At 40.4% G+C, this 16386-nt stretch overlaps 1 long non-coding RNA gene across 1 annotated transcript in view; it reads left to right on the top strand.

Moving 5' to 3' along the window:
- The window catches only part of LOC129199417 (uncharacterized), a 37624-nt gene extending 22868 nt beyond the window's left edge, over positions 1-14756 (top strand). Inside the window, exons 3-4 of the long non-coding RNA XR_008574659.1 lie at positions 4618-4864; positions 9339-14756. This is a non-coding gene — a long non-coding RNA (uncharacterized LOC129199417). The remainder of the gene's footprint in view (positions 1-4617; positions 4865-9338) is intronic.
- Positions 14757-16386: the final 1630 nt, after the last annotated feature.

Below are 16386 nucleotides of genomic sequence, written 5' to 3'. Positions count from 1 at the left end.
TCCTATCCTACTGTACTCTACTCTACTCTACTCTACTCTACTCCTCTATCTAAACTGGCTGCTGTAATTCATACTTGAATTAATGGATCAAGATAAGGAGGCTTCATCTAAGGGGCACCCCAGACCCTTTGCATTCCTCTTGCAGTGTTCCCACCTGGTGCACACAGCAGAGGTCACTCCATGGAGGATGGTCTCAGGCAGCATATTCAGAATCTGTAACATCCCTTTCCTTTCTGCCACACAATGTTTTGAATGTGAACCTTTTTGGAGCACTTGGTTTGCCCCTTGTGTGGACAAACATGGAGCTGTGGCAATTCCAAGCTTGTCCATGGGCCTTTGGAGACCCCGTTGCTTGAGGTGGGATAAAACAGCTTCCAGGCCCTTCCACTCTTGATAAGTAGTAGGACAAGGAAGGATCTGGGCTAAGATTTGTGGTCTACATGAACTAATCTGAATCTGGAAGGACAGGAGAACCTCATAAACACGTATTTAATGAAAGCTGTATGACATTAAACAACCACAGATGTATGTAATAGATTTTGTGATGTCACAATAGGCTACATCCCAATAAGCCACCTGAACACACAAATATATGACAGCTAGTATGGTTTACATTTTTAATGCATTTCCTTTGTGTGAGGCTTGGAAAAGCCTCCTTTTCACCCATTGCCACAGGCTACGCTTGTGCAACAGCAGCAGCACTCCATCTTCAAAACATCACGTATCATGAAGGAGAAAATCGTAAATGAAAGGCTGGCCACTGGAATCCCATGAGTCCATCCATTTACACCGAATCTGAGGTGTCAGCACCTGTACTGCTGCTGCTGTTCCTTGGATGGTTTCCATGAAACAAACACCCTTTGGCAAGTATCGCAAGGGCCGTGGGGACTGTTTGCTATGGAAGTGTCAGTTGCAGTGTTGGGCACAACCTTTGATGATGCCGGTGTCCTTTTCCCCCTGTACCTCAAGCGAGACAGAATAAGTGTGAAATATTTTGTAGCAGGTGTTAAAGAAAGCGGGATAAAGTGGCAGTTTTGGAAAAAGTGCTGGAATGGGAATATGCTGCTGAGCCCTCCATCTGGAGAGGAAACCCAGAACCACCCTTTCCTAGCTAGCTGCAGCAAGAACAAGGGAGAGTGTGTTTGGGGGTTTGTCGAAGACAAATTCTAGCTTGTTTCTAAAAGTCTCCATATGTTTTTGTTTGTGTTGTATACTTTTCTTTTGGCTGTACTGGAGCTCTTTTGTTTTATATTGGCACATCCCAGAACATATTTAAGTTATAAAAAACTTACTTATCTCAGGGTTCCACAAATGAACTATGATTTCTTTTCCCTCCCTGGGTTTTTATTAAGCTCGGTGGGACTAATTCTCTATTGCTCTGCACCTTGTGTAGGCATTTATACCGATGCCAAAGGGGTGTAAAATGCTGGCTGAAACTACACATCATGTCTCTAACTGATTGAGCTTGAGGTCTGTGATCACACACCAGAAATTTGTGTCCAAAGCTTACATCTCCAGTGTGTGTTGAGCCTCTCCAGAAGGTGGGTGATATTCCAGGTGTTAATAAGTCACTTTCCTACTTCTGTCTCCATAGCAAAATGCTGACAAGCCTTTCGTGTAGTCCTTTAAATTAGGAGAGATCATACAGAGACATACACACTATATATGTATATATACGATTTCTTACTTTTTAAATCAGAGAGATTATATATGTATATGACCTCTTCTACATATATACATATATATGAGGTACTTTAAAATGACAGACTTTTAGGAAAAAAAAAAATTAATCCGAAGTACTGTTATAGAACGCGAACTTAATTTTTGTGAAAACTGTGCTGTCTAAGAGCAGTTTAGCTTGCTGCCTGTGCCAGCTGTGAGCCAGGGAAAGAGGAAGGGGCAGGGGAAATGCCGCACGTAAGCAGTTTGATGCTCCGCCTGTGCCAGGACCTCGGGTACCAGGGGATGGCTGTTTGCAAACAGTTTAACTCTTTGTCCAGAAGGAATGGCAATAGACCATCTCCCAGCAATGGCAATTTACTTGCTTTAGTTGGACGTGAGTCCTGGCAATTTTTGACAGCCAGGAGATACCATGCAGAGTACAAGGGCTGGGATCTTGAGGACCGGCCAATGCTCCCAGAGGGCAAGAGCTCAAACATCAGTTTCACATTTTAAGGGTCCAAGAGACATCTGGGTGGGGCTGCAAGCAGTTTGGGGTTAGAGCGTGGGATACACTGCCCATGTTGACATAGCCATTACTCATTATAACCATGTTGACATAGAAATTACCAAAGTTCAGCTTTGGTAATTTCAAACCCACATTGCAGCAGCTGTATAATGGGATGAACAATAGAGAACTGGACTCGGTATACAACGTGTTTTAATAAAATTCTTCATATGGTTTGATTTCTAAAGGATCTCTCATCAGCATATTCCCTTCATTTTTGTGACAGTCACCACAAACATTGGCATGAGACTAAAAATGGAAAATATTAGCAGGAAAAATGTTTTGGTTTTTTTTTTTTCCTTCTCAGTATGTTGAATACACTGCCAAAATCCCTTTGCAATCCACCTGCAGTCAGAAAACTTACTTGTTAGAGTAACTGGAATGAAATAACCAAGTATAGACTTTATCTACTCTTCATATGCTAAAGAAAAAGAAAACCCCACCAAACACCCCCCCCCCCAAAAAAAAAAAAAAGGCAAGAAACCAGTATTTAGATCATAATCAAACTCATACTCATAATACAAATTACTAATGACTTTCTGTGATAAAATTCCTCCATGTAAAGGTCTGGGATAACTGTAATGGATGGTTATAGACACTGGTCCTCAAATAAATGGAGGGTTTCTGTTAGAAAACTTGTCCTTGGGGCCTTTTGATAAGCGACAGTTTGACCTGGTATACCACATCTGTCATTGCAGAGACTCTTCAATGGAAGGTGTCTGCTCTTGTGCACTTCTTGAATAATAATTTATCGCATAAACTTCAGAGTAAAAAATTTCGTGCTTCTCCTAATTCGATCATTTATGTATCTGATAGCTGAGATACAAACTGCCTGGTGCCACAAACTTTGGATTTTTTTTTTTTTAAAGAAGCTAACTTATAGTAACTAAGAATTATTTTTGCCCCTTTCTTTATGAATAGGACGAATTTGGTACCCATAGCTTATAAACATTAGTATGCTTTGGCAAAACTAGTATAGTATGAAGCATAATGTTGAATAGTAACAGTATTGATAGTAACACCAGGAAAAGACATAATTTTTCTGTGTGCTATATTTACCACAGGCAAATCCCTATTCATCCCTCAGTCAGGCAGGAGTACAGTGAACAGGAATTTTCTCTGAGTTGGTGAAATAGAGATTTGGCCATATGTAGAAAGTTAATTTCCCCCCTTCATGAACGCAAGCTCTGATTAAAAAAAGAAAAGTAACTATAATTTTTCAGCAAATTAACTCTGAGTTTATTAAAACCGTTCAGTCTGATAATCTGTATTGTCAAGTTATGTTTAATACTTATCATGAGATTAAACCACTAAAATATGTCTAGTTTGAGGAAATTTCTTCAAACTTCAGTCATAAAAGAAGTATATTAAAACAAACATTCAGATTAATTGATGATGGGATCATTTAGTGTCTAACGGTAAAGAAGAAACCTCAGATTTAATCTATTAGAGCTGGGTGAAATCTTGAGGTCATCACTTACTCTTTGCAATCACTCCTCTGAATGTTTATACATGAAAGTACTGACTAAAAATGGATTAATAATGTCAAGATTTAATCTGATGTTATTAAAGTTTTTCCTGACTGTTTACTGTGTCTGACTAGCTTATGTAAATAATTTAAGATGTTGCATCGTCCATAATTACCATGCGATAGATGAGGTTACAGGCTAGTTAAAAGCATGTGTCTTGATTATAAGAGAAAAGGAATCATTCTAACTTCATTTCAAAATTTCTGTAAAAATAAATTATCAAAATATAATAAAGCATCTGAATTTTGATAGCCAAATGCTAAAATCCTGTTAAAATCCTAAATATGTAATAATTAACAAGTAATTTTGAAATAGATAATTTTCCTCTACATTTTAATACATTTAATAAACAAGAATTGCAGTGACAACCCAAAAGGTTACTAGCATGTCCTACAGAAGACTTGCTAATGTTGAGTGAAATAAAATACAGAGAAAACATGCTGGTACTTCTTTGGAAGCAAGTTTTAATGTGAAAAAGTTTTGGCACATTTCACCTGTCACAAAGGGCAGCAGAATATGATTTGATGCAAATACATAGAAAAAGTTATTGGAATGGGCCAGAAATTAAACAGAAAAGACTTTGTGCATACCTTGATAAAGATTATCTTTCCAGACATCTAGTACAAGATGTACAATTATTGGTAACATTCACATTTCCTTTCATTGATGAATATCAGCACTATTAAAATGGTGTTTGGTAGTCTGCTGAGGGTCTGTCATTTTCCTGGCATACCAAAGGAGTGGAAAGAAAATTATTTGTGAAGAAAATGATGGCTTTTCTGCCTTATGTTGATGATTACATTAATTATAGAAACCGATGTTGTGTTGTGCCATCAGGTGACTTTGTGTATTACCCAACAGCTCGCCTACCTGGCTCAAAGATGCGCTCCAGAGATTGGCCCAGACAGAGAAAAATGCTTGCTGAATCAAATACTTCTCTCTTTCTCTCAAAACATGAGCGTCAGACCGTTTATCATAGGACACCACACCCTCATGGAGAACTCATTGCATCAGGATGTGAGGATAACAGACCTGCAGATTTCCAGGTGACCATCTCCTCCAAGTGGAAACACGGCTCATGCGTGGTGCTGCGACTTGTGGTCTGCAGGTGGGAGTTTCTTCACCTTAATAACTGTCCTAGTCTGTTTTAGTGTCAGATAACCCTGCTTAGTTTAAAGAATCACTGCCAGGAGCTTAAGAGCCGTTGGTTTTGGTGAGCACCAAACAGGCTAAGTCTGGTCTCTATTTTTTTTAGAAGCACTTGAAAAACAACTACTGCCATAATCACAAGGGAACAGTGATCCCTCTCCATAAATTCAATTTGTTCATAACCTTTTGACACAGACCATAAATAACCTTCATATATTTCACACACGCGGATACACGGATTAAATTACATGAACAATGTATATAAATATTTACTTTACAGAATACAAACTAAATATAAAGTGCCATAAGTACAACCCATCAAATGGCTAATTCCCTGTGCCAATCGATAACTGGATTACATATCTACCTGCTCCATTTGCTATGCCACTCTACGGGTTGCAGGCACAAAATGGTAGCAAAGCAAATATTAATCAATTGGCAGTGGGGCACTTTAAGCAAAGGTTACACCAGAGACAAAGGAAAGGGGAGGCTGAGGTTCTGGCTCCGGGAAAGGCTTGTATGATTTTCTGGAGCAAACTACGAAGTCTGGAAAAGGGGGAAAAAAAAAAAAAAAAGAAGCCATTTTTATTTCTTAAGACTGTTCTTTGGTGAGTTTATTTAATGTGTTTTATTTGCACACATGATTAATATGACAATAATAGTAAAAAACCTAAAAGAATGTGCCAGAATTCCAAAGTGCTAAATCAGAAAATGTTTATGGGAGAAAATAATTTTTACTTCCTCAGCTTTATACCTAAAATACAGTTATCCCACAGGAATTAAAAACATACCATCTTGGATTTCTAATTTTTTTCCAAAGTCCTCTTTGTGCCTTAAAACCTGCAAAAGATATCCTGTTTGATGTATTGGATGCTTTAATTTTTAAAATACAAAATAAAACCCACTGATAATATTCAGGGTAGAAAAATAACTGAATGTGGTATATGTAAGAAAATACTGAAATTTGTTACTTGTTTCAATGTTAGCATACCTTCTTGCTGAAGATTCAAGAAAAGAAAAAAATAAATTCGTAGTCTATTTAATTTTGATTAAAAAAGAGGTAATTAAATTTGTACCTTTCAAATATAATGATGCTGATTTGCATTTTCGAAGAAAAAAAATTGTTAAGCAGTGGAAATCAGAGAACCATTCCCACTGCTGGTCAAGTCCATAGTACATTTTTTCACCTTTGTTGAGTGTGCATCTTCTTCTATGAGACTGACAGTTTGCCCTATAATCATGAGATAACACAGGACCAGACAAGCACTAAATTGAACGGTCACACAAAAAAAGAGGTGGGAGCCATAGAAACTCTCTGCTTCTTGCACACCTTTAGGGGACCAAGATCGTGACTGTAGAAAGTGCAAGAGCAAAATGAGCAGAGAGCCTTCAGTGTCCTCCTTCCCGGGCACGAGGTAAGGAAATCTGATGGATAAAAGGATGTTGCAAACTCAAACACATCCTTCTGAAACAACGACCAAACTCATCCACCCATTTTAAGGAAAAGAGACCAAACCTCCCGGTCACACACGTAGCACCATTTGTTACTTGTTATGACCTGCAGTGAGCCAACTGCCACCGCGGGGTCATGGAAACCTGAGGAGGGATCTGATCTGCAAGTAATGTTACGAGTCGCTGTGGAGCAGCTGAAGTTGAGAAGGGAAACTCTTTAGGACTGTTAATCAAAAGGGTAGCTTTTTGTTAATGCCTGTTTAATTGAGCAGCATGCTGTTTGGTAGCGATTAACCCTTTTGAAACACCAACTAGTTAACTTGTCCTGACAAGTAGAGGAAATGATGGTAGCACAAGATTCCCTTAACTAAATAATAAAACATAGAATTATAGAATCTTAGAATCATAGAATCACGGAGTCATAGAATCATGGAATCATAAGATCATAGTGTCTTGGAATCATAGAATCTTGGAATCATAGAATGGTTTGGGTTAGAAGGGACCTTTAAAGGTCATCTAGTCTAACCCCCTTGCAATGAACAGGGACATATTCAACCAGATCAGCTTGGTCAGAGCCCCATCCAACCTGACCTTGAACATTTCCAAGGATGGGGCATCTACCACCTCTCTGGGCAACCTGTTCCAGGGCCTCACCACCCTCATAAAAATAATTTCTTCCTAATATCTAATCTCAATCTCCCCTCCTTCAGTTTAAGACCATTATCCCTTGACCTGTCACTCCATGCCCTTGTAAACAGTCTCTCTCCAGATTTGTTGAAGGCTCCTTTAGGTAATGGAAGGTGCTCTGAGGTCTCCCCAGAGCCTTCTCTTCTCCAGGCTGAACCACCCCAACTCTCTCAGCCTGAGGTCTCCGTAGAAGAAATGCTCCAGCCCTCGCAGCATCTCCGTGGCCTCCTCTGCACTCACTCCAACAGCTCCATGTCCTTCTTGTGCTGGGGACCCCCGAGCTGGATGCAGCACTGCAGGGGGGTCTCAGCAGAGCGGAGCAGAGGGGCAGAATCCCCTCCCTCGACCTGCTGCTCACGCTGCTGGACACGCAGCCCAGGACACGGTTGGCTTTCTGGGTTGTGAGTGCACATTGCTGGCTTGTGTCCTGTTCAGCTTTTCATCCTCCAACACCCACAGGTCCTTCTCCACAGCCTGCTCTCAATCTCTCCATCTCCCAGCCTGTAGTGATACTGGGGATTGCCCAGTGCCATGTGCAGGACCTTGCACTTGGCCTTGTTGAACCTCATGAGGTTCACATGGGCGCACTTCTCCAGCCTGGCCAGGTCCCTCTGGATGGCATCCCATCCCTCAGAAGTGTCAACTGCAACACTCAGCTTGGTGTCATCAAAATATAAGGTATATGAGTGCAAATAATGAAATAGGAAATTAATTTGCAATCAATACACATGAAACTATTACATGGCTCTACCACAGATTTAATTGTGATTACTTAATCTCATTTGGGTCAACCTTTCCATGCAACTTTCAGTTTTTAAACCAAATGAGGGCCCTTCATGTGGAGTAAGCTGGTCATAATTCCTATGCCTCGAAGCAGTTGGAAACAATCCTGCTTCAGCTTTATTTGTTTTAATTTAAGTTTAGGAAAGTATAAAGTTAAGGCAGGACCTCAAGAACTCAAAGACATTTCAGAGTTGAAACTCTGCCAGGTAACATAAATAGATTAGCACATACACTGACAGGCCAGGAGCAGTTAAGAATAAAATATCAAAGAAGCTATGAGAAATAAAAATAGCCAGAGATCTCTAGAACAGATATTACATTATTAAATTAATTACTAGTGCAAGTGGTACATATGTGGACAGTACCACATGCTAAAGCGAGGGTACAGGCAGGTTGGATGTGGAATTTCTCTGCTCCTTCGTTTCTTCCTTTATCCACTTCATTAATCCTCATGTCAAAGGAGAGCTGTTTCTGACCATACATTTCACTGGAGGTTTATCTAGTTAATGGGGATTCTGTAAATTAAGCTGGGATGTTGTGGCATAATTCAGTGGATTATGCCTTCAAATAAAATTTCCAGACACTACCCTCTATTTTCTTTTTCATATTTTCACCCCATTATCTCAGCTGACTATCTTAACAGTGGTTGTGATTAAAGATTTAAAGTTAACACTGGTTACCACTGTGCAGTGTCTGAAATACTGAGCCTGTTTCTCCAATAAAATAGATACATCGGGATAAATATTTTAATGACAAAGTCAGTATTTTTTTTTTCTCAGTGATTACTGTTAAAAGCCTTCAAATATTTATAGATTTTTATACACCTCCTCATTGTCAACACTTACCAGTACTCAGAACTTAACCTTTTTCTAGTGAATCAGTTCCCCCACTCTTTTAATGTATTTTTGTTTCTAAATTCTATTCCAAGGTCACTTTTCACAGGAAATAAAAATGTGGCCTTAACAGACTGATGTATGGCATGAAAACGATGAAGCAATTTGAGGGATTCGGTAATAGCAAATTACCAGGACTGAATGATCTCCCTCCAGAATTCTGAAGCCAGAAAATTATTAAGTACAGTATGTATAGATGGGAATATACATTGTCATTTTAAGATAGTAATAATAATATATATCACCTCCCATCCCCCTTCTTAGTGATTGAAAGGCACTAATACTGTTGACGTCAGTGTTTTGAGTTTCTTTTAAAAAATGGTATAAAATTTGAGACTCGATTTGCTGTTGGAAAAACTGTTGAGTTCTTCTAAAGGAGATGATAATGCAGGACTTGGAGGAGAACAACCTGAAAGGACCAAAACAACATTGCTTCTGTAAGCAGGAGCTGAATTAGGGCAAAACGGGTAAAAGTAAGCAAGGAATAAACCCCCCTGGATTTTCCAAAATCATATGATAAGCGTGATCTAAAGAGAGTGTTTAAGGAAATAAATTGCTGTGTAGGAAGGAATAGGCTCCTACGTTGGACTAACCTGGGTATTATTTTATTATTTGTAGTGCACTGAACTTCTCCCCTCAGCGTGAAGGTGAGTTAAAACTGTACTAGCAAATGGTGAGGATGGATAATCGCCTCTGCTGTGTTACTCTGGACGTGTCCATAAAGCTGACTGGGAAGGAGAAGGTAAGAGCTAGCTATCGTCAATAAGTTGTTCTGAGGGACTGTAAAGCCCCTGGAAGGTTCTTGGGGCAACTGAGATGGCTATTGGACCCTGACTGCTCTGCCAAATCCTTGCAGGGTCCCACACTACACAGCCTGTCTCTCTGTCCATGCCCAAGCTGACAAATCTCCTGACTTGCCCTGTGGGAGCAGACTACAGAGCCCACAAGGATGCTGATAGTGCCAGTGGAGACCCAACCAAGATCTGCTTGTGAGGAGCAGTGAGCTAGCTTGTGTTCAGGGAATCCCATATTTAAAACAATAGCAATAACTCAACCAGCAATTAAATAAGTTTGGTGGTTTTTTTCTTTTTTTTTTGTTATGTGTGTGCTCTACACCTGTAAATAATACAGTCATCAATGTCATATTGTCATACTAACCACGTCTTGTTGGGTGTAGGAGCACATCCATGTTCATTCACCTCACTTTGGGAAGGACACCTTTGTCACTGGGGTGACACACCTTGGACATATGTTTTACTTAGTGTGCTGGATTGCAAAGCAAGTGGTTAGACCTCTGAGAGTGACTCATCTTGGATTCACCCAAAGACTGTAAAAGAGAAGATTAGTTGAGTGGAAGTAGGCGAACGACAAAGGGCATCTCCTCTGCTCTACACAGACGCACAGACCAAAACCAGGAGGGCACATGGATGGAGAGAAATTAAGATTAATTCCTCTATCTGGGTTGAAATCAAATGGGAATTCAGTGCCATTTTGTCAACTATTTTGACTGGATTTTGTAAAAGGGTTGGGTTAGTTCATTGTTATTGTTCACTGTAGCTACTCATATAAACAGATAAATATGTGCCTATTTAAGCCGAATGCTCTTTTCCAGCTTCAAAATTATACAACTGAGAGCAAAGTTTGGCTAACTAAAAGTAATCAAACCTAATACTTCCTGCTGTACAGTAACCTTTTTGCCTGAAGAGGTCAGGAAGGAAATATTTCCCACGCTAATGGGTAACCTCAGTTTTATTTTTCAGCAGTTGACATGTACTTGCTTGTTAACACTGGAGACACAATGTGCCACTGCCTAATTCTTTGTGGCAGAGATGTTACTACTCCAGGTAGGAGAAAACGTTTAACACCCCAGGAAGAGGTGATAGTTGTTCCCTTTCCTTCTCAAGGTATGGGTCAATCGTCCGTCTGTGGTCCTCCAACTTTCAGTCTACTTCCTTACACTTTCAGTCAATCAGATGCAAATTTTAAGGTATCCTGTAATTCTCTATGCCCTATTAACCACAAGCAAGTACAAAAGTGATGCAGGGCATTGGGTAACGGCAGCTCTTGCGCATGCGTAGGTACAAAACTCGTCGAGTACACCTCTGCCTAATGAGAAAGCACAGGTGTTCTGACAAGCAAGAAAAACAAATAAGAAAAAAAAGGCTCTATCCTGTCAAATACTGTGTGCATATCAAGGATCCGGATTACAAAGCAGACTTAACAGCAATCACATTTTGAGTAGAATTCGCTTGAATGTAACACCTTCTCCCTCTAAGGTTTTGAGTGTGGTATCTTAAAGAAGATCACACAAATTACTCATTCTGGGAACAAAGGCTCTTTTTTGAAAGCTGTCAGCTTGCTGACAGTTATGATGAGCATTTACTTCAGGCTTGTAAAACATATTAATCAAACTTGTACCTATAGCTTCAGTCCAAGGAGGGTTACTGTTTCTTTTAGAGAAATGTTTTACATAAGTGAAGAGCTCTGAATACGTATACACCTTGAATGCCAACCACCGTCTATGCCATTCATTTATTCGTAATGAATAAATACTAGCCTACACCAGGCTTAAGGAAGATTGAATCAGTATATGGAAATCTGTTTATTACAAGACTATTTGCCAAAGACCTATGCACCATTCACTGAACCTTGAAAAACATTTGAAAATATGGGTTGCATTTGCAAACTTCGATGTATGACATGGAGAGCTGGCAAGCTGCCTGGTTTCTACTTAAAGGATTGTCATTCTGGGAAAAATAAATTTCTCTAACTAGACAAAAGTCAATGTTTTCATGTTTTACTGCAATCAAACTGATATGGCTGACAATTTAATGTCTCAACACTTAAAATATCTGTGGATAATCAGTTACCTCAATCAATCATAACTACAAGATTTCTCTGTTTTCAAAGCCTGTATACATATGACTGAGATATTTAACAGTTTAGAGAAACCTCCCCGTCCTTAATCCTTCATGATTTCTCTTGAGCCGTGCAGCTCTTTTTTTTTTTTTTCGAAATGCATGATTTTATAATTGCTGGGGAAAAAAAAAAAATCCAACCCTGCACTGTAATCAGATTTTGAAACCTTTGTGTTAATGTCCTGTTTTATTTAATTTTATGTATATTTTATAGTCTGCTTGCCTGTCAAAAAGATGTGGAAATGTGCTGGCATTCCAGCTGAAGACATCATTATGAGTGAGAAAACGCTCAAGGCTTTTTCAAAGTGGGTGCTGAAACATACGTTTCTCTTCTTTGACTCCAGGGGATGCTAACAGCTGCCCCAGCAGACAGGTACTGCAAGGTCAAAGGCTAGCAGAACTGTGCACCTACAGGATTTGACTGCCAGCAAAGTAGATGGGTAGTTTCTCAAAACTAATAATAAAAATAGCAACAATGATGAGAAGAAGAAGGAGCTGACAACAAAAATGAAAAGGAACCTGCAAGAAGTGAATTCTGGGTAGCGCAACACTTGGCAGAACTGATTTTAATATCTGACAGGTTGAGTTCACTAATCTTTGCTATTCATATTGACGTGAAACTTCATACAGTTTTAGAGATTTGTATCTATTAAGACATGCAGCAGTGTTCCTACAACACGGGAACAAGTTTGCTAGCGCCTGCCGTTCTTCTTCCTCCGTGATAAAAATTGATATGAACTGTTTTAAACGCCTAATAGATAATTACTCTCAACACTCAGTAAGGAAAGCTACATCTTTAAACCCTCCTTCATCTTTAAAAAATAATAAAAAAAACCAAGGCCAAAAACCACCAACAAGACAAAACAACATTCTTCCCCCCCATCCCCCCCCCACCCCTTTTGTTTCTTTGATTACTTGGAGCCTTGTAATCAAACTAAGCTTAGTTTCGGGACCCTTGGGGCAGTATCTCTTAGTTCCCTGTCAGGCTGCGTTGCAAAACAATCAATCTTGCTCTTGCGCTGGCTTGGTGGAAGTGCCACGACATGAGGAGTGCAATACTTTGCTCTTGCTGTGAAGCTTCGATGACAAAAGTTTTTATCAGAAGCTGACTGTATTTAGGGTTATGAATATGCAATGACTCTCATTAGTATTGAAGCACAGGAGCACGGGCTGACATCCCCCGCCACTTTTAGCTGCTGCAGAGTCGTCTAATGAATCGTCTTGCTCTTTCACTCGCACAGGCTTTGCTGTTACGGCTCCCCGTTCCAAGGGGAGTTGCCCAGTTTGAGAATACTATTGACGGCAGAAATTAATTGCCAAGAACCGCTCTTGATTTTGTTAAACAGCATTGAGACAGTGTTTAAATTGTCAAAACAGAAAACCATTAAACTCTACAGGAGACAAAATCATTGCGAGTGAGAGGACTTGCGTGTCCATGTGCGTAGCCGTGCACAAGCACACAGGTGTGACACGGGTACGCGTACGGTCTTGCAATCATACCTGTGCTTACAAGCATATGCCCGTGCACCAGTGACAGGTCTCAGAAACCTCGTGCCCTGCTGATTTATCTATTATTTTTCCAACTAGAACAAACGGGGATAATGGAAAGTTCTCCAAATGAGCAGGAATCCAATACATTGCTATTTGATCAACCCTTTAATACTCTTTCTTTTCCCCTTGGGACCCCGCCAAACATTTTTCAGCTCACACATCTGCAATCTTTGTGAATAAGTTACTGATAAGGAAGTTTCCAGCGAATGATTAAGATATCTGGCTTGATTTGTCGTATTTGAGGAGATGTGTAAGCTTTCAGAAAGAAGTGGAAATGACCCTTTTTTTCCCAATTGGTTAAATTAAGTATTTTTTTCCCCTATTCATCTGAAATATCTTCTGACATAAAAGGAGCTTTTGTGGCTCTCTGCAGATTGTGAAGGATAGAGTGAATTGAAACGGATAATATATTCCAGGAAGCATAAGTAGCATTCTGAAAGGTGTGCGCATACTGCAAATAATAAAGGATATGAGGTTCTCCCAAGAAGATGTCAGCCCCATGCAGCTCTTTATCCATTTAATCAGTAATGGAAATGGTCCCAGTGCAAGGAAGGAGGATCTGTTTAATTTTTACTGCGATTTTTGGCACCGTTGCTCTAACATGAGCTTGGCTTACCTCTTGACCCAACCCCAGGAGTGCCTGTTCTCGTCAGCTGGAGAAAAAATAAACATAAAGAACATCTACATGTTGGGAGTATCAAATACAAGAGCAGTTTAAAATAAATGCGGTTCTGACAAAAGTGGCTCAAGTATCATACATCAAACACTTGTTACCTCTCTTGGCCTTAGTGATTGCACGTGACTAAGAAGGAGTGAGTGATAAAATCTGAAGAAAGATGAAACCAATCTGGCCCTTTTTAAAGACCATCAATCATTCTGCGCAGCCATGGTATTATTAGTTCCAGTAAGCCTTGTTCTCCCATTTTATGGACATCATAAACCCCCCACCCCTAGACCAATGCTACCATGGGAAATCATTTTTATGGGCAGCATCTTAGTGTGGGCCAATCAGATCTAATCACATAACAAGCTACTGAATTATTCAACGTTCTCCCTAATTTTGCATTCTTCCTGCACTTTGCTGTCACTGCAGGGTTTTAAAAGTATGTGTTTTTACAATATTTATTAAGAAGATAACCATACGCAGGAATTTTGCTTTCTCTGTGTCTTTCAATAATCATTTGTCCTCTTAGATTGTTGCAGTATATACATTACTATATAGAGAGTATTTTTTTCTAAAAGGAATAGCAATCCACAATGTGGCACTCGGCTTTAAACTCTTTCAGCTTTTAAAATACCAAACGTAAGGACAACAATAGTGAAACAATTGTGTTCAAACATAAAATATTCAGATTTACTGAGCAAACTGTAACCAGCATGTCTCTTAGCTGTTGCTATGAATACAGGGCTCACATTGTATATGAAAATATTTCAGTTTTAATTGCAAATCTGCACAGAGATGATTTGGGGTCTGTAATTAGCACATAAATTCCAGACTTTGTGACTGCTGTGAAAACACACATTATTTATGGAACGATTATCTAAATATAATTCAGTGTTTTTTGCTTTCAACAACTACTGTAAAAGTCTGATTTAATAAAATGTGAAAAATTTCCCGTCTCTTGCACTTCTGTTTACATTATGAAGCATTCATTCCTCTGCACTGCCATTTCCCACTCGACCTGCAGTGGACTTTGCTTTCAGTGGCTCCATACTTCACTCACACCTCGGGGAGGTTTCTTCACAACCATAAAGTGCCAGGCACTTAATTTGTTTAAAATGAAAGCTTGGATTATGCAAATAGCTCTGAACTGCACGAACAGAGTGAGTTTATGTGACCTCCATCCTTGTGCTTTTCATCCAGGATAGAAAAGGGAATAGATAGGAGCCCTGTCTGAGCTGGTTTTAAGCTACCGTATGCAGATTTCCAGTTATCCGGACAGGGTTACTGGAAGGACAAAGTGGTCTCTTGTTCCCACCCACTTATTGTAAACTGCAGGCTCAGCCACTTGTAGCCACCATCAGCGTAGGGTACAACCAGCACAAAATTTGTCTTTTTCCTTACCAGCAATCCCATGCATTTTCAAAGCTGGTTACTTGCACAACCTGTTCTACAGCAATAATTTTTGAACTGAGCATTTCGCTTGCCGGTTTCATGCTTGTCTCTAGGTTAAAGGCTGGAGTTGCTGGTGAAGAGGCTGGGCACCAGGTATGCACACCTACCGCAATGGCAGGTTAAATAGTAAAACAGGACCTGCATTCACAACAGCAGCAAAAATCCATAATATGGACTCAATTCACATCAGAACGCGGCACAGCTAAAACTTTCTCCCTTCTTTCTTTTTTCCACATCCTCTTGGGTTGCTCTGTATATAGTTTTGCTGTCTTTGAAGGAAAATCCTTCCCCACTCTCCCTCTGCTTCCCAAATGCGGGACACCTACCGCCTTCTTGCCTCCGGCTGCTCCGTCAGCTCTGTGCAATGGCAACCTCAACAGCCGCCACAATAATAATCACAATAATCACTAGCAGAGTTGCCTTGCCTCTCCCAGAACTGCCCCCCCCATTACACCAAAAGCTGTGGCTGCAGGAGCACCCCATAGCCCACCCCATGGAAAGAGAGCGGGTGGGCTGGACACTGCCTCAGTACTAGAAATGTGCAATTTTTTTCTGCGTGAGGCTACCAGGGTTTGCCCAGACCTGGAAGCAACATCTCCCCGTACATCCACCTGGTCGCCGGCGATGGAGCCAGGCAGGATCTGTGCACGGCGTACCTCGCAGCCCAGCCCCTGGGTGTGAGTTGTGATGTGAACAGCGATATCAATGTCACGGCGCACACGCTCCGGGAAGGGAGTTACGAAGAGTAATTGAGAGATTCAGCGTGAAGCCACTGAAAGCTGTAATTTAAAGTTCCAGTACTACTATTACCATTAAAATTTAAAGTGACAGAGGCCCAATTATGAACGGTTATTTTCTTAAATAAAATAGCTTTATTTTATCCTCCGTGAAGCACTCATTTCTGCCTAGCTGTTGCTGTCACCAGGACCTGTGTTTGTGGCTTCTGGTGTCGGCGAGATGCTGAGCCTCCCGCCCCTGACGAGGAACGGATCAGCAGGGAAGCGAGTCTGGGAGGTTTGCAGGGGGTGGCAGAGCAGATTGCTTTGCAAGGAGATCTGCAAGGTGTCCAGCCTGCTCTCCT

This window comes from Grus americana, chromosome Z, assembly GCF_028858705.1.
Source record: "Grus americana isolate bGruAme1 chromosome Z, bGruAme1.mat, whole genome shotgun sequence".
In the NCBI taxonomy this organism is placed as follows: Eukaryota; Metazoa; Chordata; class Aves; order Gruiformes; family Gruidae; genus Grus; species Grus americana.
This window is presented reverse-complemented; position numbering and strand designations above follow the sequence as displayed.